Raw genomic sequence first — 26,319 nt, forward strand, 5'->3', positions numbered from 1 at the left:
CCTCTGCTCCATAAGAACATAAGAGAAGCCATGTTGGATCAGGCCAATTACCCATCCAGCCCAACACTCTGTGTCACACAGTGGCCAAAAAACCCCAGGTGCTATAAGGAGGTCCACCAGTGGGGTCAGGACACCAGAAGCCCTCCCACTGTGTCCCCCCAAGCACCAAGAATACAGAGCATCACTGCCCCAGACAGAGAGTTCCAACAATACGCTGTGGCTAATAGCCACTGATAGACCTCTGCTCCAGATGCTGATCCAATCCCCTCTTGAAGCTGTCTTTGCTTGTAGCTGCCGCCACCTCCTGTGGCAGTGAATTTCACGGGTTAATCACCCTTTGGTCTCCCCATCCCCTCCTCCGGTGTTTCCAGCAGACCCGGCAACGCTGACAGCTACCCCTCCTGCCCTGCCCCACCCAGTCTCCCGCTAGTTTCCTCGTCGGCCCTGGCAACTTCATTTGGAAAATTAAATTAGCTCAAAATGTGACAGCACCTGTGTGGGCACCTGTGTGTTGATCATAGGCAGGGGTCATCTTGTAGAAAAATAGGTGGTGGAGCTCATCCAGGGATTGCTATGCAGCTGCACCTTCTATTCCGCGGACAAGGTCGGCGGGGAGGAAGAGGGGAAACCCTCAGAAAGGTTCAGGAGCTGCGTTTCCGTGAGCTCCTGCTGAATTCAAGGCCTGATCATAAGCAACTCACCTTGTGGGTGTTTGAAGGGCTTCACTGGGGCCAGGGTTCTCCTGCTCCAGTATGACCTTGACTGAGTTGTAAGATCATCTTTTCAGGCTCTCCTTTTTCTTCCCTCCCTTCAGAAAACAGGTGGTTGTCCTCATAACACAGGGCTTCCTTTCTTGGGGGTGACTTTTATGAAATGCCCTTCCTTTCTAACTGGTACCAGGGCTGCAGTCATAAAACCACTTTCCTGGATGCCGGGCTTTTTTTGTAGCAGGAATTCCTTTGCATATTAAGCCACGCCCCCCCCGATGTAGCCAATCCTCCAAGAGCTTACAAGGCTCTTAGTATGGAGCCTACTGTAAGCCCCAGGAGGATTGGCTGCATCAAGTATGCCTAATATGCAAAGGAGTTCCTGCTACAAAAAAAGCCCTCCCTAGGTGTAAGCCTTATTAGAGAAAACGGGACTTAACTTCTGATTGGATCCATTTAGGTTTACTCGCCAAAGTTATCATTTTGGCAGCAGGCTGACTTTTTCTTTAATTCTCCCATGTATTTTTCTTTAAATCTCTTCCCACCCTTATGGATTTTGGTTTTGTCTGCCTTTTTTTTTTTAAAAAAGTATACTATTGGTTTTCACATCAGTGTTCTTTATCTACTGGAATTTTTAAGTTGCTCTGTATATGAAGTTTAAGTTGCTCTGTTTATGAAGCTATCCGTGCTTATTTATTCCATTTTGTGCTGTTGAAGTTTTGTGGGTTTTACTAGTTACCCAGTGGTGGCATTGACACGTTTTAAATAGATAAACTAAATGCCTCATGCTTCCATCTGAGCGCTGGAAGTGTTTCTTTTTTAAATCGTGTCCTTCGCTTTGGTGTCCTGCTTTCATGTTTTGTGAGGTTAACTTTGAAGATCCTTGACATTCCATTTAAGCCTCTTACAGGGCTGTTGAGTGGAAGCTGTAAAATCAATGGTTCCTTTTTCCTTTGTGGTGCCCAGAATTAGAGTTCTGACGCTTAAAAGGGGGTCTAGAGTGTATTTTGCTTGTACATTCAGTCCTTTTTCTATCCCACCTTGAAAGCCAATGACAAAAGAGCAGGGCTCATTTTGTAGAAAAATAGGTGCTGGGGCTCATCCAGGGATTGTTATGCAGCTGCACCTCCTTTTCAGTGGACAAGGAGGTGGAACTCTCAGAAGGAGGAGGTGGAGCTCTCAGAAAGGTTCAGGAGCTGTGCTCCTGTGAGCTCCCACTGAATCCGGGGCCTGCAAAAGAATAAGAATAAGGCCAAAGAACTCCTTAGCTGCAAACACATTGTAAAGTCCCCTTGACATCTGTTCCCACACAGGCTGTAGCCAAAGGCCTCAGGAGTTTCGGGAGCGGCTTCCTAAGCAGGGCAGGGAAGTACCAGTGAATTCCACATATTAATCACCCTTTGGGTGAAGAAGTACTTCCTTTTATCCATTTTAACCTGACTGCTCAGCAATTTAATTGAATGCCCACGAGTTCTTGTATTGTGAGAAAGGGAGAAAAGTACTTCTTTCTCTACCTTCTCCGTCCCGTGCATAATCTTGTAAACCTCTATCATGTCACCACGCAGTTGACATTTCTGCAAGCTAAAGAACCCCAAGCGTTTTAACCTTTCTTCATAGGGAAAGTGTTCCAAACCTTTAATCATTCTAGTTGCCCTTTTCTGGACCTTTTCCAATGCTATAATATCATATTTGAGCTGCGGTGAACTGCACACAGTATTCCAAATGAGACCGCACCATCGATTTATACAGGGGCATTATGATACTGGCTGATTTGTTTTCAATTCCCTTCCTAATAATTCCCAGCATGGCGTTGGCCTTTTTTTACTGCTATCGTACAATGTCTTGACATTTTCAGTGAGTTATCTACCATGACCCCAAGATCTCTCTCTTGGTCAGTCTCTGCCAGTTCACAACCCATCAACCTGTATTTGTAGCTGGGATTCTTGGCCCCAATGTGCATTACTTTGCATTTGGCCACATTGAACCTCATCTGCCACGTTGACGCCCACTCACCCAGCCTCAACAAATCCCTTTGGAGTGCCTCACAATCCTCTCTGGTTCTCACCATCCTGAACAATTTAGTGTCATCTGCAAACTTGGCCACTTTGCTGGTTACTCCCAATTCCAAATCAATAATGAACAAGTTAAAGAGCATGGTGCCCAGTACTGAGCCCTGCGGCACCCCACTGCTTACCGTCCTCCACTGTGAAGACTGCCCATTTATACTCACTCTCTGCTTCCTATTAATTAGCCAGTTTTTGATCCACAAAAGGACCTGTCCTTTTACTCCATGACTCTTGAGCTTACTAAGGAGCCTTTGATGAGGAACTTTATCAAAAGCTTTCTGGAAGTTAAGGTAAACATCTATTGGGTCCCCTTTGTCCACATGTTTGTTCACCCCCTCAAAGAACTGTAAGAGGTTAGTGAGGCAAGATCTTCCCTTACAGAACCCATGCTGAGTCTTCCTCAATAACCCGTGTTCATCAATGTGCCTTCTCATTCTGTCCTTGATGATGGTTTCTACCAACTTTCTACCAACAATTGAAGTCAGACTGACTGGCCTTTAATTTCACGGATCTCCTCTGGAACCCTTTTTAAAGATGGGGCTGACATTCATTTTTAAAAGAAAATATATCCAATTAACGGATAGTCTCCCTGTATTTGGCTTTTGTGCTCCTGTTGTGTGTTTGTTGATTCTCTTCTGCACATGTTTTGCTCCCTCTAGTGGCTGAGTCAATATTACATTGCTTTGTGATAGGAGTATCTCCCTGAAGATTTAAACTAGGGATGTCAAATATACAGCTTGTGGGACGGATCCAGCCCCCAGAGGGCTCCAGTCATTCCCTGGGCCACATGTTTTGACACCCCTGGCCTAGGGTGTGAAAACCCCTTTGGCCTTATTGATTGGAATTTATCTTAATAAAAATTATATTTAAAAAAACAAAAGAAAAGAAAAACCCTTTGGGCCAGCCTTGGATGGGTTGCCATACAAAGTACATTCGGATTTGTGGATCATGATACCAAAAAGCTTAGAAACCATTGTCTTTTTCACAATACAAGAACTCGCGGGCATTCAATTAAATTGCTGAACAGTCGGGTTAGAACGGATAAAAGGAAGTACTTCTTCACCCAAAGAATGATTAACACATGGAATTCACTGCCACAGGAGGTGGTGGCAGCTACAAGCATACGCAGCTTCAAGAGGAGATTGGATAAACATATGGAGCAGAGGTCCATCAGTGACTATTAGCCATGGAGTATAGACGGAATTCTCTGTCTGAGGCAGTGATGCTCTGTATTCTGGATGCTGGGGGGGGGGGGCAATAATGGGGGGGGGGGCTTCTAGTGTCCTGTCCTCACTGGTGGACCTCCTGATGACATCTAGGTTTTTTGGCCACTGTGTTGGACTGAATGGGCCATTGGCCTGATCCAACATGGTATCTCATGAGTGCCGAACTCCTTTGTTAGGAGAGCTGGATCTGATATAAATTAGACTTTGTTGGGCCGGGCCATGTCAGGCAGGCCATGTGCATACCTATTTAAGATTAGGTAGCAGAAATATAAACTTTATAAAGGACACAAACACATTTTTTAAAAAAATAAAAATAAAATATGCTTAAAACATTTGCTAAGACTTGGTCTTAAAGGTACTTTCTTTGTATTTCTCCCATGGGATCCAGGGAACTGGGCAAAGGAAGCTGTGGCTCTTTCTTTCCTTCCGCAGGGAATGGAGGGGAGGCGCCTCAGCCAATAGAAGAGAGGCTTAGCTCAGTAGCTCTGCTGTGTGACTGAGAGAGCCTGTAGCTCCTGTGTGATTGAGCAAGCCTTGCAAAACAAGCTGTTATGCAGAAGGAAGCAAGAGAGAGGGAGAAGGAAGCGGATGATAGCCAGTTGCTCGGGGGCCTGATTCGGCCCCCAGGCTGCATGTTTGACACCCCTGCTCTAATACCAAGCTGTGGCTTTATCCTGAACGAAATCTTCATGCTTTGTCATCACAATTGCAATGTTAAAAGGGGGCTGAGTCTATCCCTCCTCCCTCCCATTTCCATTCATTTATGAGGATTAGCACCTATTATTAAAAACCCACTGAAAGATGATTTCTTATATGTAGCTGAAGGAGAGGCTGTTAGAACTGCAGTGCTCCACAGTGTGAAAAAAAAGATGAATGGGATGCATGTGAAGCTCTTCACCTGCTCTGCTGCTCAACATTCTCTCTAGTTGAACCTTGTTACAAGAAAGTGGGTAGTTCTGAATTAATCTTGACATTGATGGAACCAGCTAGGTAATTTTCTGCTCCTGCTGCGGATTGGCAGCGTTATCTTGAAAGCATCGGCGTGTGTCTTTGATCTGTATTCAGTGGTATCTCTAGACAGTTTTCTCTGCTCAGCGCTGAGCTGTAAATACCTTTGTGACTACTTGTGTTGGCATTTAGTGGAGCTGATGTAAATGGTTGCAGGAGAACTTCTGCCCTGCAAGGAGTAGGGGAATAGCTACAGGAAAGATGGAAACTGTAATTGGGTAACTGGAAGATCATTCATTTCTGGATTGGCTGCTTCCCACATCCTTGTAGAACTGTAAGCAGGGGTGGAATTCTAGCAGGAGCAACTTTGTATATTAGGCCACACCCTTGTAAGCGCTCAGAGGATTGGCGACATCAGGGGGTGTGGCCTAATATGCAAAGGAGTTCCTCCTGGAATTCCACCCCTGATTGTAAGGCTGGAAGGAGGCAATCTATATGAAAGGCGGGCAAAAGTGGTTTTGCTTCCCATAGCATGGGCACAGATTTCTTTTGTTTCCCTGTCGCCCTTCGGTCAAGTTGGTTTTGTTCATTAGGCAGCTAGCTGGTAACGTGTGAAAGACCAGTGTGTTTTCACAGCAATGAAAATAAATTATACACCTCCATTATTTGTCTCTTCACAAGCGTTGCCAGGTCTCCCCTCGCCAACATGTGGGGGATCCCCCAATTTCCAACGCTTCCCCCAGCACCGGCCAGCTGGCTGGAGGGGGAAAGTTACTGCCCCAAAATGAGATGTGTCTATGTCACCCAGAAGTAACGTAGGCACATTGGTGATGTTGGGGGATGCTCTGGCTTTTGAGCAAAACTCTATGGGAAAATTAGCTTCAGTTTTTCCAAAAACCAGAACATTGCCCCAATTGTCACCGACACACTTATGTCTCCCAGAGGTTATGTAGGCCAGTTTGGTGTAGTGGTAAAGTGCGCAGACTCTTATCTGGGAGAACCAGGTTTCTCAGGAGAACCGCTCCTCCACTTGCACCTGCTGGAATGGCCTTGGGTCAGCCATAGCTCTCGCTATGGAAGAGCAGCTTCTGGGAGAGTTCTCTCAGCCCCACCTACCTCACAAGGTGCTTGTTGTGGGGGAGGAAGGAAAAGGGGATTGTGACCATTAGGAGACTCTGAGATTCAGAGTGAAGGACGGGATATAAATCCAGTATCATCTTCTTCTTCCCTCCCCTCTCCCGGAGCATTCCGGTAAGTTCCCCACTGGCTTGTTGTTCGAACCTGGCAACTCTAGTCTTCACTCTCACTGACCTGATCGTAAGTCATGGTTTTATAATATAGATTCAAAGAGGCACGAGAGGTTGCATCCTGTTAGCACAGATGCTTTCCTCTGTTCTGTTAGCCTGGGTGCGTTCCTCCAACAGAAGGATTCTGCTTTTTCCATCAGAGGAAGGCTTTTCCCCTAATGCAGGGGTGGCCGAACTTGCTTAATGTAAGAGCCACATAGAATAAACGTCAGATGTCTGAGAGCCACAGGATATGAATGTCAGATGCTTGAGAGGAAGGATGGAAGGAAGGAAAATAGATGGGGGAGGAAGGGAGAGGTGGAAAGAAAGCAACTTTGACTTTTAATGCAGTGATTTAAAGAGAGAAATGCTTTCTACAAGCTAGCCAATGGGGCTGTGGGGGCTTCAAGAGCCACACATGTGCCACAGTTTTGACACCCCTGCCCTAGTGGAACAGATCCAGCTCAACATCTCTGAAAAAAACACTGCTTCTGTGTTTTGTTCTCCAGCTTTACACTGACCTTCCATATACTGTACCTGTTGGGGCAGTAATTCAAATTCAAAGACGTGGAAACACAGCAGGATTCTGAATAGTGAACCATGATGTCTCATTATTTTTTATTTTATTCATTTTTACCCCCATCTCTTTCTTGGAAAGTGTGTACACACACAAAGAGGTACATTTTGTGCAGAAATTAAAGGGACAGTTCTCCCTAGCATCAGCATACTTAGTTAATTAAAAATGCCTACATACCAACCCTCTGCTAAGCAGGATGAAAAGTTGTTCTGAATGCAGTAATGCCATTGATTGTCCTTGAATGCAATAACGTGCTTGATTGACAAAGTCATAAAAATGCCCGGGACTGTGACCAGCCATTTGTATCACTATTTTAAAGCTGAGAGTATTAAACTATAATATCTCAGATCACTGCTTGAGGCATGCCTTGGGGTTTTCTTCATGCGTTTTAACCTTTCCTCTCAAATGTCTTAAGTATTGTTGTTGCCTTTAACACTAGGGGTGGAAGCAGACAATATGGAGAATGTGTCATGGCATCTCCTTTCGATTACTCTGGATCCCTTATAGTTAAAAGAAAAAGAAAAAAATATGCAATTCCCTATAACTCCCAGCTTTGGATTTGCAGATGACTGTCTTGTCGCAAGTCTTCCAAAAGGGTTCCCAAACCTCCCAAGAGACATTGGGAGGGGCAGAATCCTGATAATCAGTGTCTCATCGCTTTCAGCATGAACCTGGAAGTGTTGTTATCACATATATAGTTTTGAATGGATTCTAGAGCAGGGGTCCTCAACCCCTGGGCCACGTACCAGTACCAGTCTGTGGTCTGTTAGCAACCAGGCCGCAAAAGGCAGAGGCTCTACATCAGTTTGGTATAGTGGTTAAGTGTGCGGACTCTTATCTTGGAGAACTGGGTTTGATTCCCCACTCCTCCACTTGCAGCTGCTGGAATGGCCTTGGGTCAGTCATAGCCCTGGCAGGAGTTGTCCTTGAAAAGGCAGCTGCTGTGAGAGCCCTCTCCAGCCCCACCCACCTCACAGGGTGTCTGTTGTGGGGGAGGAAGGGAAAGGAGATTGTGAGCCGCTCTGAGACTCTTCGGAGCGGAGGGCGGGATATAAATCCAATATCTTCATCTACCTCACAGGGTGTTTGTTGTGGGGGAGGAAGGGAAAGGAGACTCTTCGGAGTGGAGGGCGGGATATAAATCCAATATCTTCATCTACCTCACAGGGTGTCTGTTGTGCGGGAGGAAGGGAAAGGAGATTGTGAGCCACTCTGAGACTCTTCGGAGTGGAGGGCGAGATATAAATCAAATATCTTCATCTACCTCACAGGGTGTCTGTTGTGGGGGGGGGGGGAGGTAAAGGAGATTGTGAGCCGCTCTGAGACTCTTCAGAGTGGAGGGCGGGATATAAATCCAATATCTTCATCTACTTCACAGGGTGTCTGTTGTGGGGGAGGAAGGTAAAGGAGATTGTGAGCCGCTCTGAGACTCTTCGGAGTGGAGGGCGGGATATAAATCCAATATCTTCATCTACCTCACAGGGTGTCTGTTGTGGGGGAGGAAGGTAAAGGAGATTGTGAGCCGCTCTGAGACTCTTCGGAGTGGAGGGCGGGATATAAATCCAATATCTTCATCTACCTCACAGGGTGTCTGTTGTGCGGGAGGAAGGGAAAGGAGATTGTGAGCCGCTCTGAGACTCTTCAGAGTGGAGGGCGGGATATAAATCCAATATCTTCATCTACCTCACAGGGTGTCTGTTGTGGGGGAGGAAGGGAAAGAAGATTGTGAGCCGCTCTGAGACTCTTCGAAGTGGAGGGCGGGATATAAATCCAATATCATCATCTTCTTCTTTTTCATCCCTTTTGCTCCGCCCGAATGGAGCGAGGCAGAGCAGCTCCTTCACCCCTTTTGCCTGCCAGGTACCTGGGCAGATGAAAGAAGCAGCGTGACCTTGCTCCGAAGCACCAACTCTTTCATCCGCACATGTGCCAGGCAGGTGGAACGGGCAGCATGGCAGTGACTTTTGCCTACCCCTCATTTAAAGACCCCCATGGAAGAAAGGGACAGGGTGGGGGGCAGCCTGGGGTGGCAAAATCCCCAGCACACACACACACACACCCCACACACACACATACACCAGTCTGTGGAAAAATGGTCTTCCACAAAACTGGTCCCTGGTGCCAAAAAGTTTGGGAGCCGCTGTTCTAGAGGACTGCCTATATGTGGTGTTATCACTTCCGGGTTCTACAGGAAGTGACATCACAGTCTTGATGCAAACACCAATCTACCTAATTTTGACCCTGCTGCCCCATTGAGTAGCAGCAGTAGCAGCCAGCGCTGGGATGGAACAGCTGCTCTCCTTCCAACTTCAGCTAAAGCCTTTTTTGTTTTGTTTATTCTGAAACTTCATTCATGTGAGCTTTCACCCTACCAACGTTCAAGACTGATTAATTTTGTGTTTTGTTGTGGTCTTAAATGTTTTATTGTATTGATTACAATAAAGAGAGAGCCAGTTTGGTGCAGTGGTTAAGTGCCTGGACTCTTATCTGGGAGAACCAGGTTTGATTCCCCACTCCTCCACTTGCACCTGCTAGAATGGCCTTAGGTCAGCCATAGCACTTGCAGGAGTTGTCCTTGAAAGGGCAGCATCTGTCAGCTCTCTCAGCCCCATCTACCTCACAGGGTGTCTGTTGTGGGTGAAGAAGGTAAAGGAGATTGTAAGCCACTCTGAGACTCTGAAATTCAGAGTGAAGGACAGGGTATAAATCCAATATCATCATCATCATCTTCTTCTTCTGGAGAGCCAGTTTGGTGTAGTGCTTAAGTGTGCGGACTCTTATCTGGGAGGACCGGTTTTGATTCCCCACTCCTCTACTTGCACCTGCTAGAATGGCCTTGGGTCAGCCATAGCTCTTGCAGGAGTTGTCCTTGAAAAGGCAGCTGCTGTGAGAGCCCTCTCAGCCCCACCCACCTCACAGGGTGCCTGTTGTGGGGGGAGAAGATAAACGAGATTGTACGCCGCTCTGAGTCTCTGATTCAGAGAGAAGGGCGGGGTTTAAATCTGCAATTCTTCTTCTCCAATTATTGTTCCCAGATTGTTTTTAACTAACAGCTGCCTTGAGCATTTCTAAAAGAAAATGTGGCAAGCAGTTACCACAAATTAAAAAAAAGAAATACATGGCCTGACTCACCCTACCGGCCATTTTGTTGACTTTATTGTTGATGACATCACACCACCCTGTTTGGTTTTACGTGATGTCACCAGGGATGGAAGAGACTTCGCACAGCTGCACAGTGACTTTCACTAGCAATTGCACATTCTGAGTACCACCAAACAATACAGTGAGTACTATGCAAACTGTCCATGTGTACCTGTATACAGTGCACAATACAGTAAAGTATAACAGAGTATAACAATTCAATGCATGAGTAAAGTATAACATTGACCCCTTTCAGACAACCTTTTGTCCGTTTTAAACAATTTTTATTGATAACATATGGTAATAATTTCCATTAATAACTTCTTTTCATCTATCCCATCTGCTTCTTTGTAATCACCCCTTTCAGACAACCATTTGTAATCCGTCTTAGTAGCTGATTGGTAACGGATTTTGAGAGCCAGTTTGGTGTCGTGGTGGAGTGCGTGGACTCTTATTTGGGAGAACCGGGTTTGATTCCCCACTCCTCCACCTCCAGCTGCTGGAATGGCCTTGGGTCAGCCGTAGCTATCGCGGGAGCTGTCGTTGAAAGCGCAGCTTCTGGGAGAGCTCTCTCCGCCCCACCCACCTCACAGGGTGTCTGTTGTGGGGAGGGGAGGTAAAGGAGATTGTGACCGCTCTGAGATTCAGGGTATAGGGCAGAATATAAATCCAATATCTTCTTCTTTTTGGTGTCATTTCAAATACGACCGTTTTAGCAACTGGAGGATCCCCTGCCCCCACCTGGGGAGCCTGTAGGCTGCACTAGGCCTAGGAGCATGACAATGGCTGATTAAGGTAATGAGATTTACTGTACGAATCCTCCGTCCCTGTCCTTGTATCGCTTCCCTCAGAAATGAGCCAACAATGAACAACATCTGATTTAGAGCAGTAATGTGAAAAGGGCCATTGTTATACTTTAATTGCTTACTTTGCTGTATCATGCCCCCACACACTACTGTTTGCACTATATATATTAACAATTTGGTTTGACACTGTGAAAAGTAATTGCTTTTTTTTTTTTTTTCACTTCCTTTCTCTCTGTGTGGCCTCTGGTCAGGCCTCATTTTGGGCAGGAGCTCACAGGACCTCTAAATTTTATTGTGCTCTTTTTTTCTGGAGAGCCAGTTTGGTGTAGTGGTTAAGTGTGCGGACTCTTATCTAGGAGAACCGGGTTTGATTCCCCACTCCTCCACTTGCACCTGCTGGAATGGCCTTGGGTCAGCCATAGCTCTGGCAGAGGTTGTCCTTGAAAGGGCAGCTGCTGTGAGAGCCCTCTCCAGCCCCACCCACCTCACAGGGTGTCTGTTGTGGGGGAGGAAGGTAAAGGAGATTGTGAGCCGCTCTGAGACTCTTTGGAGTGGAGGGCGGGATAGAAATCCAATATCTTCTTCTTCTTTTTTTCTTACACCCCCCCTCAAAAAACAAACAAACAAACAACAACTTGCTTCTGGGCTCCATTGTTGAAACCCCCTGTGATCATTTTGCTTGAACTCCTAAGATCTGACAAACTTTCTAATATTTTCCCCCACAAAAAAAATGGGGAAAAGAACTAAAACATCTAAAGCAGACAGATGGAAATCTTCATCATGCCACTGTGGCCGCATAGGAGAAAGCAATTTAAAAAGTGTGATGGGAGAAAGGTTTTATGATGACAATTCTAATTCAAGAAGCATTTTAAGGTAAATGCTGAGCTGATAATTTAGTACACCTTCTGGTGATGTCAGGATGTGTGGCATATGCAAATGAGTTGTGCTAATGTGCTAATGAGCTCCAGAACCTCTTTCTCTACAAAATGAGCCTTGCCTCTGGTACTTGTTGCCTTTTGTGGTTTCCTACAGAGGTCTTTGGCGCAGAGTGGTAAAGCTGCAGTACTGCAGTCCTAAGCTTTGCTCATGACCTGAGTTCAATCTCGGCGGAAGCTGGATTCAGGTAGCCGGCTCTTGGTTAACTCAGCCTTCCATCCTTCCGAGGTCGGTAAAATGAGTACCCAGTTCGCTGGGGGGGGAAGCGTAGATGATTGGGGAAGGCAATGGCAAACCACCCTGTAAAAAATCTGCCGTGAAAACGTTGTGAAAGCAACATCACCCCAGAGTCGGAAACGACTGGTGCTTGCACAGGGGACTACCTTTACCTTTTTATTTTTACGGAGGTCTGCCACTTTTCCAATCTTTGTACATAACTCTGCAAAGCCTCTTCGACCATAGATGGTTGTAGGGTAAAAGAAAAAGGGTGTGTTTACTAGGTTTGCCATTTGCTTAATTGTATGGTGGAGTGGGGAGGAAATAAGGGGAAATAATGTCTGCGACATGTTATGAATCTTCCCTGTGGTTTTTATCATGGAAACTGGGCAAAATCCCAGGAAATTCGTGATGTCACTTATGGGTTCCATACAGAAGTGACTGAAGTATTGCTAGAGTTGCCAATCCCAAGTTGGGGGCGGGGGGTCCTTCGTTTTGGAGGCCCTCCCCCCACTTCAGGGTCATCAGAAAGTGTGGGGAGGTATGTCTGCTGGGCACTCCATTATTCCCTATGGAGACCGATTCGCATAGGGTATAATGGAGAATTGATCCACGGGTATTTGGGGCTCTGGGGAACCTGTTTTTTGAGGTAGAGGCACCATATTTGCAGCATAGCACCTGAAGTCCCTCCCCAAAAGACCCTCCAAGTTTCAAAAAGATTGGACTAGGGGGTCCAATTCTATGAGCCCCAAAAGAAGGTGCCCCATCCTTCATTATTTCCAAAGCTTCATTACTTCCATCATTTAAAAGGCGTGCGGTCCCTTTAAATGTGATGGCCAGAACTCCCTTTGGACTTGAATTATGCTTGTCACAGCCTTGCTCCTGACTCAACCCCCAATGTCTCCTGGCTCCACCCCCAGAGTCCCCAGATATTTCTTGAATTGGACCTGGCAACCCTAATTATTGCCGACATCCTTTCTCCCATGCCTTGTCACCCTCAGTCTCTTGAAGGTTCTAGGCATGGACTTAACAACTCTAGTGTTTACCCCGATGTCCTTTATCTACCCATCATATTTTCCTTATGCTCTGCCTCTGAAGAGCTCAGGGATCTGACAGCAGTGCTGATTCTGTGAATTAGGGACATCAAGAGAAGGAGGGTGGGAAGGGTTGCATCAACGCTCAGTTCTTTTGACCCTTTCTTACACGCCCAGGGAAATGCTGATTGACACTTTGGGTCAGTCAGCAGTTTTTCTCCAGGCCAGTTTGGCGAGGGATCCTGGAGGTTTATGCCACCTTCTGGGCATGGAGCAGGGGTTACGGGGGATGTATGTGTGCGGGGAAGGTATATGTGAAGTTCTTCATTGTGCAGGGGGTTGGATTAGATGACCCCGGATGTCCCTTCCAACTCAGTGATCCTAAGAACCTGGTCTACTCCACCATCTTATAACAACTCTGTGAGGAAGGCTAGACTGAGAGACAGTGGGTGTGATCAGATAAGCAGGTTGCCGCGGCAGGATCTTGGCTTGGAATTCACTGCCACAGGAGGTGATGGCAGCTGCAAGCATAGCCAGCTTCAAGAGGGGATTGGATAAACATATGGAGCAGAGGCCCATCAGTGGATATTAGCCACAGCGTATTGTTGGAACTCTCTGTCTAGGGCAGGTGATGCTCTGTATTCTTAGTGCTTGGGGGTGGGGGGCACAGTGAGAGGGCTTCTGGTATCCTGACCCCAGTGGTGGACCTCCTGATGGCGCCTGGTTTTTTTGGCCACTGTGTAACACAGAGTGTTGGACTGGATGATCCAACATGGCTTCTCTTATGTTCTTATGTGACACAGAGTGTTGGACTGGATGGGCCATTGGCCTGATCCAACATGGCTTCTCTTCTGTTCTTATGTGACACAGAGTGTTGGACTGGATGGGCCATTGGCCTGATCCAACATGGCTTCTCTTCTGTTCTTATGTGACACAGAGTGTTGGACTGGATGGGCCATTGGCCTGATCCAACATGGCTTCTCTTCTGTTCTTATGTGACACAGAGTGTTGGACTGGATGGGCCATTGGCCTGATCCAACATGGCTTCTCTTCTGTTCTTCTGTGACACAGAGTGTTGGACTGGAGGGGCTATTGGGCTGATCCAACAGGGCTTCTCTTATGTTCTTATGTGACACAGAGTGTTGGATTGGAGGGGCCACTGGCCTGATCCAACATGGCTTCTCTTATGTTCTTATGTGACACAGAGTGTTGGACTGGATGGGCCATTGGCCTGATCCAACATGGCTTCTCTTATGTTCTTATGTGACACAGAGTGTTGGACTGGATGGGCCATTGGCCTGATCCAACATGGCTTCTCTTCTGTTCTTATGTGACACAGAGTGTTGGACTGGATGGGCCATTGGCCTGATCCAACATGGCTTCTCTTCTGTTCTTATGTGACACAGAGTGTTGGACTGGATGGGCCATTGGCCTGATCCAACATGGCTTCTCTTATGTTCTTCTGTGACACAGAGTGTTGGACTGGATGGGCCATTGGCCTGATCCAACATGGCTTCTCTTATGTTCTTCTGTGACACAGAGTGTTGGACTGGAGGGGCTATTGGGCTGATCCAACAGGGCTTCTCTTATGTTCTTATGTGACACAGAGTGTTGGATTGGAGGGGCCACTGGCCTGATCCAACATGGCTTCTCTTATGTTCTTATGTGACACAGAGTGTTGGACTGGATGGGCCATTGGCCTGATCCAACATGGCTTCTCTTATGTTCTTATGTGACACAGAGTGTTGGACTGGATGGACCATTGGCCTGATCCAACATGACTTCTCTTATGTTCTTTTGTTTAAAAATCCACTTGATTTTGGACCACTTCCTGTCGAACAGACAACACCCTGTAAGCCAGCATCATAGTGCTGCAGACCTGTGGTTGGTCATCCACATAGCTAGCATGCCACAACCACGAGCTTGTAGCTGAGTTGGGTTTTTTCACATTCCCACTGTGTGTGGTGCACAGAACCAGACAAAGCCGTGTTCTTTGGGGGTGCTGAAGTGCACCTCGGAGTGTGTGTGGGGGGTGTGGGACCACGTGGCAAAAACGTAGTGGAGCGATCACACGGCTCATGCCTTTCCATGACTCACCCGGGCGATCAGACAGCCAGAAACCTGCCATGGAAATGCTTCACCAGGGAAGTCACTGGAATTTGCCAGTAATCCATGGGGGAGTCATTTTCATCCATGTGGGAGATCCAGTTTGGTGTAGTGGTGAAGTGTGTGGACTCTTACCTGGGAGAACTGGGTTTGATTCCCCACTCCTCCACTTGCAGCTGCTGGAATGGCCTTGGGTCAGCCATAGCTCTGGCAGAGGTTGTCCTTGAAAGGGCAGCTGCTGTGAGAGCCCTCTCCAGCCCCACCCACCTCACAGGGTGTCTGTTGTGGGGGAGGAAGGTAAAGGAGCTTGTAGGCCTCTCTGAGCCTCTGTCCTTGAAAGGGCAGCTGCTGTGAGAGCCCTCTCAGCCCCACCCACCTCACAGGGTGTCCGTTGTGGGGGAAGAAGATATAGGAGATTGTAAGCCGCTCTGAGTCTCTGATTCAGAGAGAAGGGCGGGGTATAAATCTGCAATCTTCTTCTTCTTCTTTTGTGAGGTAAGAATGAGTGGGGCATTGGGACCAGATTCGCACATGTGATCATGCCCATTTAATCCAGAGGGGAAGACTGGCTTTGTCAGGCCAAACTACTCTCCTGATCATACCCAGTGTGACTGGCCTTAGGTGAGCCAATGAGTTTCTGGGCTAATAGGGATTCGAACGCGGGTCTTCCAAGTCCTCATTTGCCATTCTTACCACCTACAGCTAATGCCCTCTCACCACACTCCTTTCGGTCCTGTCAAAAACTATTATTCCCAGCTCACGGCTTCTTAACATAAGCTTGACTCCGGGAATATGAAAATTGCTGGTTCAGGTGTGCATGAGTAGCAGCAACATTTAATTTCCTTCCAGAGGATTGGCACTGTTTCCTGGCTTGGTTCCTGAGCCCTTAGTAGCAGGTGCAGGTTTAAGGTGATTTTTTTTTTCCTGGCATGGTTATAAATGTTGGGGGAAATCTTCACTTAATATATTCACACCAGGCGCCTCTTAAAGCTACAAGAGCAGGAAAAGAAAGCAGCAATATTTTCCCTCTCGCTGCTCATTTGCGAACTTTGGGATGGCCGGGTCAGGGGGTTAACAAAGAGAGCCGGCGTGGTGTAGTGGTTAAGAGCGTCAGACTAGGAGCTGGGAGATCCAGGTTCAAATCTCCACTTGGGCCATTGAAGTTCACGGGTTGGCTTTGGGCCAGTCGTACGCTCTCCCCGTGACCTGCATCCCAGAGATGATAAAATGGAAGAGAGGAGAATGATGTAAGCTGTCCAGGGTCCCCACTGGGGTGAAAGGAGGAGGAGGAGGAAGAAGAAGATATTGAATTTATACCCCACCCTTCACTCTGAATCTCAGAGCAGCTTACAATCTCCTTCCTCTGGTGAGGCTGAGAGCGTTCTCACAGAGGCTGCCCTTTGAAGGACAGCTCTGTAAGAGCTATGGCTGATCCAAGGCCATTCCAGCAGCTGTGGGGAATCAAACCCGATTCTCCCAGATAAGAGTCTGTGCACTTAACCGCTACAACAAACGGCATAAATTAAGCAAATATATTTTAACATTAAAATAGGCTATGAATAAAGCATGTGGCAACAGGTCACACACCTAGTTTTGTGCTGTTCCAGGGTTTCTTGGAACAAATTTGGAAAATCACTGACGTACAAAATTGCTTATTTCAGATTCTGATCATGTATGATCATAGTGGTTGAAAATCCAAGGAAACTCCTGTAGTCTGTTTTTCTTCACAAAGCCTTCCTGGCTCCTTTTCTGCTGGATTCAGGGGCATTCAACTTCTCTTTCTAAGCTATACCAGCTGAGTATACCAACATGGTACCATGGTGCCCTCCGACACCTTTTCTGGCACCTGCCAAAAGTTTTAGGAAGTGGATGGGGCCAAGTTGAGCTTTTGCTTTGCAAGGTTCTGACTGGTTATTGGACATTGGATTGTACAGATCTGTTGCTTTAGCAACAGTTGCCGCCACAGCACAAAGATCTTCACTGTGTGACTGAAGGTAAGCTGTGGAAGCCGTTTTGTGACCGCCTGAGGCAGCCATTTTGTGGCAGCCATTTTGGTTGCTGTGTCCATCATGGCCTGTCAGAATTTCAAATGTGTCCTCAGGCTCAAAAAGGTTGGGAATCCTTACACTAAACAGACAAATGGTGCTTCCCTCTCGGCCGCATGTGAAAATCCATCCAGGATACTCATGATTTATCCTGACATGGCAGAGAAAAACTGAGGGGGACAGCTGCATATCAAGGAAAAACAAAAGTACCAGCTGTTTTATCACCGTTTCCTGAATGAATGACACGCGCAAATCGTTTGATGTGAACAGCAGCGGTGCTTAAAGCATCATAAGGGACAACAAAGCGGATTTTCATTTTATATTTGGATCACCAGGCAATTAACACAATTTCAGAGGTGTCAGTCAATATTTTGTTACTTTTTTGGGGGGGGGACCACCCAGACATCTGGCTCCCATTTACAGAGAGAAATTAATGCTGGTGAGTTTGCCTTTGCTTATTTATCGTGCTGTGAAGATCCGCTTACATAACAAGTGCATTTGGACGAAAGGCCTGCCGTATATGGAATTAAATGCGATTTTGTTGTCCCTGTTTGTGTGTGTTTGTGTGAAGTGTGTGAAGTATATATATTTTTCTTGGCTGAGAACATCTGCCTGGCTGTTTGCTGAGCTACAATTCCAGGATGCAAATACTTAGTGTGCCGCATGCGAGATTATTCTTCAGAAGTTTAACAGCCCTAATCAATGTATCTTCCAGGTTTCCTCTACGCCCAGAACAGTACCAAATACAGCATTAAAGAGAGGCTTCTGAAGCTCTTTCCTTGCTCAGCTGCCAAAACGACACCTCCTGATTCTGAAAGCAAGTTTATTTTTTTTCTCCCCAGTTTGCTAAAGTTTTGGGTGTTCCGAGATGCATGCATCCCAAATGATATTGTAAAAAGAATTCTGGCTATCGTGCTCTCCAGGATAAGCCTATGCTGGAAGTCTGGCGCATATGGTTGCAAGTATTTGAGAGGCTCCCATATTGAAACTATTGCTTTTATTGTTTTATCTTGTTTGGGCACACTAATCCAATTGTGTGACCCTTATTCTGTGAGCTGCCCTGAGCCTGCCTTTGGCGGGGAGGGCGGGATACAAATGAAATAATAAAAAAAAATTGTGGCCCATTATTTACGGCATGTAAGTTTTATAAGAATAGCAGAGCTTTATGGCTTCTGTGAGAAGGGGGGGCTCGAATGTGTCCTCTCAAGCTCTTACGTTGTACAAGAATGCCTTTCAAAACGAGTTCTGGAGAACTTTGGGGAGAAAGTTCCTCCGATGAGAAGGTTCGTTTCTTGGAAGGGGTTTTGGGATTGGTGGGGGCCGGTAGATTGAAGCTCCTTCCAGACATTATGGAAATACTGTTTAGAATAAGGCCAGATAGGATTTGAATTGTCAGTCTGTCCTTGGTTGGATTTTTAGTCCTCTTTAAAGATGAATTTTTGGGTTCTGCTGCATCTGGAATTAAGGAGCCCCACGGCGCAGTGTGGTAAAGCTGCAGTACTGCAGTCCAAAGCTCTGCTCACGACCTGAGTTCGATCCCGGCGGAAGCTGGGTTCAGGTTGCCAGCTCAAGGTCGACTCAGCCTTCCGTCCTTCCAAGATCGGTAAAATGAGCACCCAGCTTGCTGGAGGAGGGGAGTGTAGATGACTGGGGAAGGCAATGGCAAACCACCCCATAAAAAAAGTCTGCCGTGAAAACGTCACGATGCGACGGCACCCCAGAGTTGGAAATGACATTGTGCTTGCACAGGGGACTACCTTTACCTTTTTACATCTGGAATTGCAAATCGGAGCTCAACTCTCCTCTCTAGCACTCTTGACTCGCTTTATCTGGTACGCCGACTGTGGTCCTTGAGAGATGTGATTTGGTCACATTTGTACATGGTCTGATTGGGACGCCAGCCTCCAGGGGGGACCTGGGGATCCGCCAGAATTGCCACTCATCTCCAGACAACAAAGATCAGTTCTTCTGGAGAAAATGGATGCTTTGGAGGGTGGACTCTATGGCGTATCTCACTGAGGTTCCTGCCCGCCCTAGGCTGCGCCCCAAAATCTCCAGAAGTTTCCCAACGTAGAGCTGGGAACCCAACCCCCCCCCCCACCCCGCACCAGTGATCAGGGGAGACCTGGCACCCCTAGAATGCATCCAGGCATGTTTTGTTTTTACTAATTTTTTGATGCATTTATAGGCTTGTCTTTTTTGGACTGTTTTATTGGCTTGGCTTGTTTTATCGTATTATGGTCCCATCCAGAGCTCTTTTTTTTTTTTGTCCTAGGAACTCCTTTGCATATTAGGCCACGCACCCGATGGAGCCAATCCTCCTGGAGCTTACAGTACGCCCTGTACGAAGAGCTCTGGAAGCTCTTGGAGGATTGGCTCCATCAGGGGGGTGTGGCCTAATATGCAAAGGAGCTTCTGCTAGAATTCCATCCCTGGGCCACACACCCCTGATGTAGCCAATCCTCCTGGAGCTTACAGTAGGCCCTGTACGAAGAGCCCTGGAAGCTCTTGGAGGATTGGCTCCATCAGGGGGGTGTGGCCTAATATGCAAAGGAGCTTCTGCTAGAATTCCATCCCTGGGCCACACACCCCTGATGTAGCCAATCCTCCTGGAGCTTACAGTAGGCCCTGTACGAAGAGCCCTGGAAGCTCTTGGAGGATTGGCTCCATCAGGGGGGTGTGGCCTAATAGGCAAAGGCGTTCCTGCTGCCTGGAGGAAGAATTTACCCACCAAGCGGAGGAGAGGATTCTTTTTTTAGCACAGGCAAGCTCCGAGACAATTTCCTCCCTTCCAGCAAAACTCTTCTTTGCCTTATTTATTCACTTCATGGATAGTCTGCCTTTCTTGTGGAGATTTTAAAAATTTAAGGTGGATCTTCTCTCTTCCTCTGGCCAGGCCATACCGCCAGTCGTCCCTTCAGTGCTTTGCGTGAGCTTGTAGTACAAAGCCTTCCCTTTCCTCCAGCAAGGTCATAGATCTAGCACCGCCTGTCAGGTGTCCCTGACATTGCAGATTTCCTGACTCGTGGTTGCAGCTCAGGGGCTCCGCTGGGTCTGGAGTGGTCAAAGACCACTGCCCGAGAGTGCATGCTAGATCAGGGGTGGCCAAACTTACTTAACATAAGAGCCACACAGAATAAATGTCAGATGTTTGAGAGCTGCAAGACAGGAAGGAAGGAAGGGAGGGAAATAGATGGAGGGAAGGGAGGAGTGAGAGGTAGAAAGAAAGTAACTTAAAATGCATTCTCCAAGCTGCTGGCTGGTTTGGCTCGGAGAAGTGATTTAAAGAGAGAAATGCCTTCTCCAAGGTGCCCAACAGGGCAGTGGAGGCTTCAAGAACCACACAATCTGTGTGAAAGAGCCACATGTGGCACCCGAGCCACAGTTTGGCCACCCCCGTGCTAGATTCACACAGGTCAACAGTGAGGTCTAAAGGGCATGCCCTCAGCTGAGTGTGTGCCTTAGAACATGTTCAAGAATCTTTTACAGCGTACAATTAAGTGGACTCTTGCCTGACTAAAATGAAAATATTTCATTTTTTAAAGCACAGACGACTTATTTCTTGGGTTTTCTAGATATACGCAAGTCAGGAACATACCCAATATTGCATGCAGTGGTTATAAGAATACTTCGTTACTGGCAACCAGGGAGGACTTTAAAAAAAACCCCAACCCAACCAGAATGAATTAAAACACTGTATCTTTTAACAAGCGAAGAAATAACTTCACAACAAGAATAAAGAATTTAAATTAAGCCTTCGACAGTAAATGGAGGGGACTGACAACCTGTGAAGTAGCGTTTATGACAAATAATGAGCTACTGTGTTAGTGAATACTCAATAGCTGTTGGGGAGTTTCAACAGTTCTGTAGGAGTTAGTGTTATATGATATTATAAATGTGGATAAAAAAGCTCATTTCAAGGTACTGGTACTCTGTTAGCTGCAGTGCATTTTTAAAAGTAGGCGATCCCAATCACATTCCTCAGCTGTCGAAAAGGAAAAAGGAATGGGAAATGGAGATGCACTTTTTGTTGCTGTCGTGATGATTAGAATCCCTGGACAGCTCCTAGACCTTTCTGAGGGTTCCTCCTCCTTCCCCTCTCCACCTACCTTGTCGGTTGAATAGTAGGTGCAGCTGCATAACAATCCCTGGATTAGGAGAGCAGGCAGCCACCCAGCTACCAGGGGCTTTGCCATGCCCCCAGCGGCCCTCATTAGCCCCTGGAGAGGCCTGCGCCACCCTTTCTCCACTTCTTATGTGATTTTGGTGGTGGATGGCTTGCTGGCCTTTTGACTGGGGAGGTGTGTGGCCAAGAAGAGCCCCAGGCGAGCGAGGCCTGCTTAGGCTGGCTGCACCTCTAAGAAGCCCAAGCAGGCCTCACTCGCCTGGGGCTCCTTTCTTGCATCAGGTTGCTTTTGGCTGGCGGGAGGGTGCCAATGAGTTATACTATTGAGCTCCACCACCTAGTTTTCTACAGGATGACCGCTGATTAGATCTGTAAACAAACTTTCCTGCAAGAAACTGAGGACCACATGCATATCCTCTCCCCAAGGTGTCCTAACAGCTGCCAAGAAACCCCGGTTGGATACTGCCCCATGGTCTTCTAATTAGGGATACCAGCCCCCAAGTGAGACCTGTGGATCCCCTTGGAATCACAGCTCATCTCCAGACTATAAATATCAGTTCCCCTGGAGAAAGTGGATGCTTTGGAGGATGGACTCTGTGGCATTTCACCACACCGAGGTCCTTGTCTTTCCCAAGCTACATCCCCAGATTTTCAGGAGTTTCCCAACCTGGATCTGGCAACCCTTCACCCCTCCCATTCCCCGCCAGTTGCCAGAGGTGACCGGGCAACCCCAGTAACTGGACCAAGGTGATCTGTGAGCTTTACAGCTACCTGACTCTCCATGTTGACTTCCGTATTCATATTCCCAGTGTCCAGTCCCTCTTCGGCACCTATCAGGAGGTCCTCTTTTGGCCCATTCCTAAAAACAGGTTTGTCAGGTGGTTTCAACAGCCAGACATTGTGTGTTGTAGGCACTGAGGCACGAAGCAGCAGCCAAGTGGCCGAGCAGGGCAGGCAGGAATGGAGATGATGGATGCCGCCTCCCCGCAGCGCAGCGGGTGAGGGTGACTCGGCTTAAGAACATAAGAGAAGCCATGTTGGATCAGGCCAACGGCCCATCAAGTCCAACACTCTGTGTCACACAGTGGCAAAAAATGTTATATACACACATACACTGTGGCTAATAGCCACTGATGGACCTCTGCTCCATATTTTTATCTAAACCCCTCTTGAAGGTGGCTATACTTGTGGCCGCCACCACCTCCTGTGGCAGTGAATTCCACATGTTAATCACCCTTTGGGTGAAGAAGTACTTCCTTTTATCCGTTTTAACCTGTCTGCTCAGCAATTTCATCGAATGCCCACAAGTTCTTGTATTGTGAGAAAGGGAGAAAAGTACTTCTTTCTCTACTTTCTCCATCCCATGCATTATCTTGTAAACCTCTATCATGTCACCCCGCAGTCGACGTTTCTCCAAGCTAAAGAGTCCCAAGCGTTTCAACCTTTCTTCATAGGGAAAGTGCTCCAGCCCTTTAATCATTCTAGTTGCCCTTCTCTGCACCTTCTCTAATGCTATAATATCCTTTTTGAGGTGCGGCGACCAGAACTGCACACAGTACTCCAAATGAGACCGCACCATCGATTTATACAGGGGCATTATGATACTGGCTGATTTGTTTTCAATTCCCTTCCTAATAATTCCCAGCATGGCGTTGGCCTTTTTTATTGCAAACGCACACTGTCTTGACACTTTCAGTGAGTCATCTATCATGACCCCAAGATCTCTCTCTTGGTCAGTCTCTGCCAGTTCACACCCCATCAACTTGTATTTGTAGCTGGGATTCTTAGCCCCAATGTGCATTACTTTGCACTTGGCTACATTGAACCGCATCTGCCACGTTGACGCCCACTCACCCAGCCTCAACAGATCCCTTTGGAGTTCCTCACAATCCTCCAAAGGGATCTGTTGAGGCTGGGTGAGTGGGCGTCAACGTGGCAGATGCGGTTCAATGTAGCCAAGTGCAAAGTAATGCACATTGGGGCTAAGAATCCCAGCTACAAATACAAGTTGATGGGGTGTGAACTGGCAGAGACTGTCCAGATGGGGTGTGAACTGGCAGAGACTGGGTGTCCTACCCTTTCGTTTGGTGTGATCAAGCTGTAGCTGACTTACGACAACCCCGTAGGGCAGGGGTGTCAAGCTCCTTTGTTATGAGGACCGGAACGGACATAAACGAGACCTTGCCAGTTTGGTGTAGCGATTAAGCGCACGGACTCTTATCTGGGAGAACCGGGTTTGATTCCCTGCTCCCTCCACTTGCAGCTGCTGGAAGGGCCTCGGGTCAGCCATAGCTCTGGGAGAGGTTGTCCTTGAAAGGGCAGCTGCTGTGAGAGTCCTCTCAGCCCCACCCACCTCACAGCGTGTCTGTTGAGGAGGAGGAAGATAAAGGAGATTGTGAGCCGCTCTGAGACTCTGATTCAGAGAGAAGGGCGGGGTATAAATCTGTAGTCTTCTTCTTCTTCCTCTTCCTCCTCTTCTACTTTGGCCAGGCCATATTAGGCCAGTTCATGTGTGTTCCTATTTAAGATTAGATAACAGAGATATAAACTTTATAAAGGACACAGACAAACACAATTAAAGTTTTTTAAAAAAACCCTTAAAACACATTTAAACCATTAGCACTCATTGGTGCTTTCTTTGCATTTCTCCCATGGGATCCAGGAAACTGGGCAAAGGAAGCTCTGGCTCTTTCCTTCCTCTGCAAGGGGGGGGGCAGGAGTGAAGGAGCCTCAGCCAACAGAAGGAAGAGAGGCTTGGCGCAGTAGCTCTACTGTGTGATTGAGAGGCCTGGCAAAGCAAGCTCCGCCTCCTCCCCAAGGAGCCTCAGCCCATGGAGTAAATAGAGGCTTTGCTTAAGACACCAAAAATCCTGGGGACCACTAGCTTTTCTTGGGAGAAGATACAGGCTTGACTGGAATGGTGCCTGCAATAGACAATGATCGTTCAGGGAGCCATTAGCTACTCTCTCTGTTTCCCATTTTTACAAGGAGTACAGAGCATAGCTGGCTGCCTTGGAGGACAGGGATGTCTATAATAGTCTCATAATATTGTGGCATAGCATGTATGCAAGGGGTGGCCAAACTGTGGCTTGGGAGCTCTTTCACACATATTGTGTGGCTCCCAGAGATGGAGGAGGAACTCAATGCAGGCTTATTCTCAAGTAAGTATACTTAACATCGGGACCTCAGTCAGCCTCTGAGCGCCAACCCCATAGGTAGTTGGAGGGCTTTTTTGTAGGAAAAGCTCAGTAGGGACTCATTTGCATATTAGGCCGCTCCCCCTGACACCAAGCCAGCCGGAACTGCGTTCCTACTCCAAAAAAAAGCCCTGGGTAGTCGACTATTTCCCCCCTTTGTTTCATAGCTCTTGTGGGAGCTGCATTTACTAACCTTAGTGTCAAGACAGGGAGATGCATAATGAGAGGGAGGGACGGTGGCTCAGTGGTAGAGCATCTGCTTGGTAAGCAGAAGGCCCCAGGTTCAATCCCTGGCATCTCCAAAAAGGGTCCAGGCAAATAGGTGTGAAAAAACTCCGCTTGAGACCCTGGAGAGCCGCTGCCAGTCTGAGAAGATAATACTGACTTTGATGGACCAAGGGTCTGATTCAGTATAAGGCAGCTTCATATGTTCATATATGCAAAAGGTGGTCAGTGATTCATATGGTACATGTGTGTTTCCTTCACCCACTGGTGCCAAAAAAATAATTCCCTAACCTTTCCCTATGCTAGTCTTATGGGGACTCTTATTCCCAGTTTTTGTTTTTTAAAGTCTCCTTCTAGCATGGTCATGTTGTATAGCGCATACATATGTCTTTTATCTTGCTGTGCAAAGAAAATATGAAGAGTTTTAATTAAAAAAAAAGTAGGTTTAATATTTGTTAATATTTTTGTGGCTCTCAAACATCTGACATTTACTCTGTGTAGGTCTTATGTTAAACAAGTGTGGCCACCCCAATATATACTATAGACAGCTACTGCTCTTCAGACTTTGCAGCTGGTCCTCAAGAGCAAATCAGCACTTAGAACTTGCATAGAATTGACTGCAATACAGAACCTCTCAGGCTCCTTCGGTAGCGAAATACACATTTTATTTGATGAAAATCTGGAAGTCCTTTCATTGAATTACTTCTTTCCTAAACAAATTTGAAGACAGAAATTAGTAGAGCATAAACTTGTTGGGTATTTTTTTTTTTAATGTCTCACCCATGATGTTGCACTCGCACGGCAAGTTCGAGCAAATGTTCACAGGCTATTTATCATGACTTGAAAATTAGACTTTGTGAGTCTCTTGAATATTGAACAGCAGCGCTCGCTGTCTCCTTTGTTAATAAGAAAGGGGGAGATTTAATTTTCAGATGCAAATTAGAAATATGTGAATTGTGCAGGTTCTAAAAAGCTTTTAATTTTTTTTTTAATTTGGAACATCGAATATTCAGTGTGCTGTGAATAATAATTATTTGAACTTAGAGGTGAATATTAATACGTTTACTGAGCTTTCAGTCTGTCGGTTGACTTACAGGCCGGTCTCAGCGATATCAGTCACAATCCAGCACAGAGACAGAGCCGGTCTGTACGGGTGGGAGAATCATGGGGTGGAGCTGTTCCTGGACTGTACCACTTCATATGGCAGTTGAGAGATCCCACTGGAACCAACAAACTCCTTGAACACAGCAAGCAGTCAGGGCGAGGTTAAATTAAAACCAGGGCTGGCTTTAGGGAGTCTGGTGCCTGAAGTGAGGCCCTGCCCTCCGCCCCATGCTCTGCTGCTCTGCCATACGTACCCTTCCTCCCTCACCCCTAGTGAGGGCAAGGGCAAGCGCCAGGGCAGCAGCATGGCACCTGTGCCTCAAAGCATACATGCCGCCCAGCTACCATTGCTCAGCCTGGCCACCGTCGCTTCCAGAAGCTTCTGGAAGCGATGGCAACTGGGCAGCACGCGCACTCTGGGGCGCAGGCACCATGCTGCCGGGCTCACTCATTTCCCTCGCTGAGGAGGTGATGGTGGTGGGGAGGGCCTAAATCAGCCCCCCCCAGGCCGCACCCTAGGCAGGCACCTAGGACTGCCTAATGGACGGGCCGGCCCTGGTTAGAACAGGGGTC

At 47.2% G+C, this 26,319-nt stretch overlaps 1 protein-coding gene across 7 annotated transcripts in view; it reads left to right on the forward strand.

Moving 5' to 3' along the window:
• Positions 1-26,319, forward strand: part of KCNIP4 (potassium voltage-gated channel interacting protein 4) — a 538,048-nt gene that overhangs the window by 426,787 nt on the left and 84,942 nt on the right. Inside the window, exon 1 of one of the 7 annotated variants that reach the window (XM_060246241.1) lies at positions 17,813-17,915. The exons of 5 other annotated variants lie outside the window; for them this stretch is intronic. The gene's annotated coding sequence lies outside the window, so the exon portion shown is untranslated. Of the gene's footprint in view, positions 1-17,812; positions 17,916-26,319 lie in introns of those variants that run through there. One more of the 7 variants, XM_060246244.1, reaches the window with a different exon arrangement.

The sequence above is a fragment of the Heteronotia binoei genome, chromosome 9 (assembly GCF_032191835.1).
Source record: "Heteronotia binoei isolate CCM8104 ecotype False Entrance Well chromosome 9, APGP_CSIRO_Hbin_v1, whole genome shotgun sequence".
Taxonomy (NCBI): Eukaryota; Metazoa; Chordata; class Lepidosauria; order Squamata; family Gekkonidae; genus Heteronotia; species Heteronotia binoei.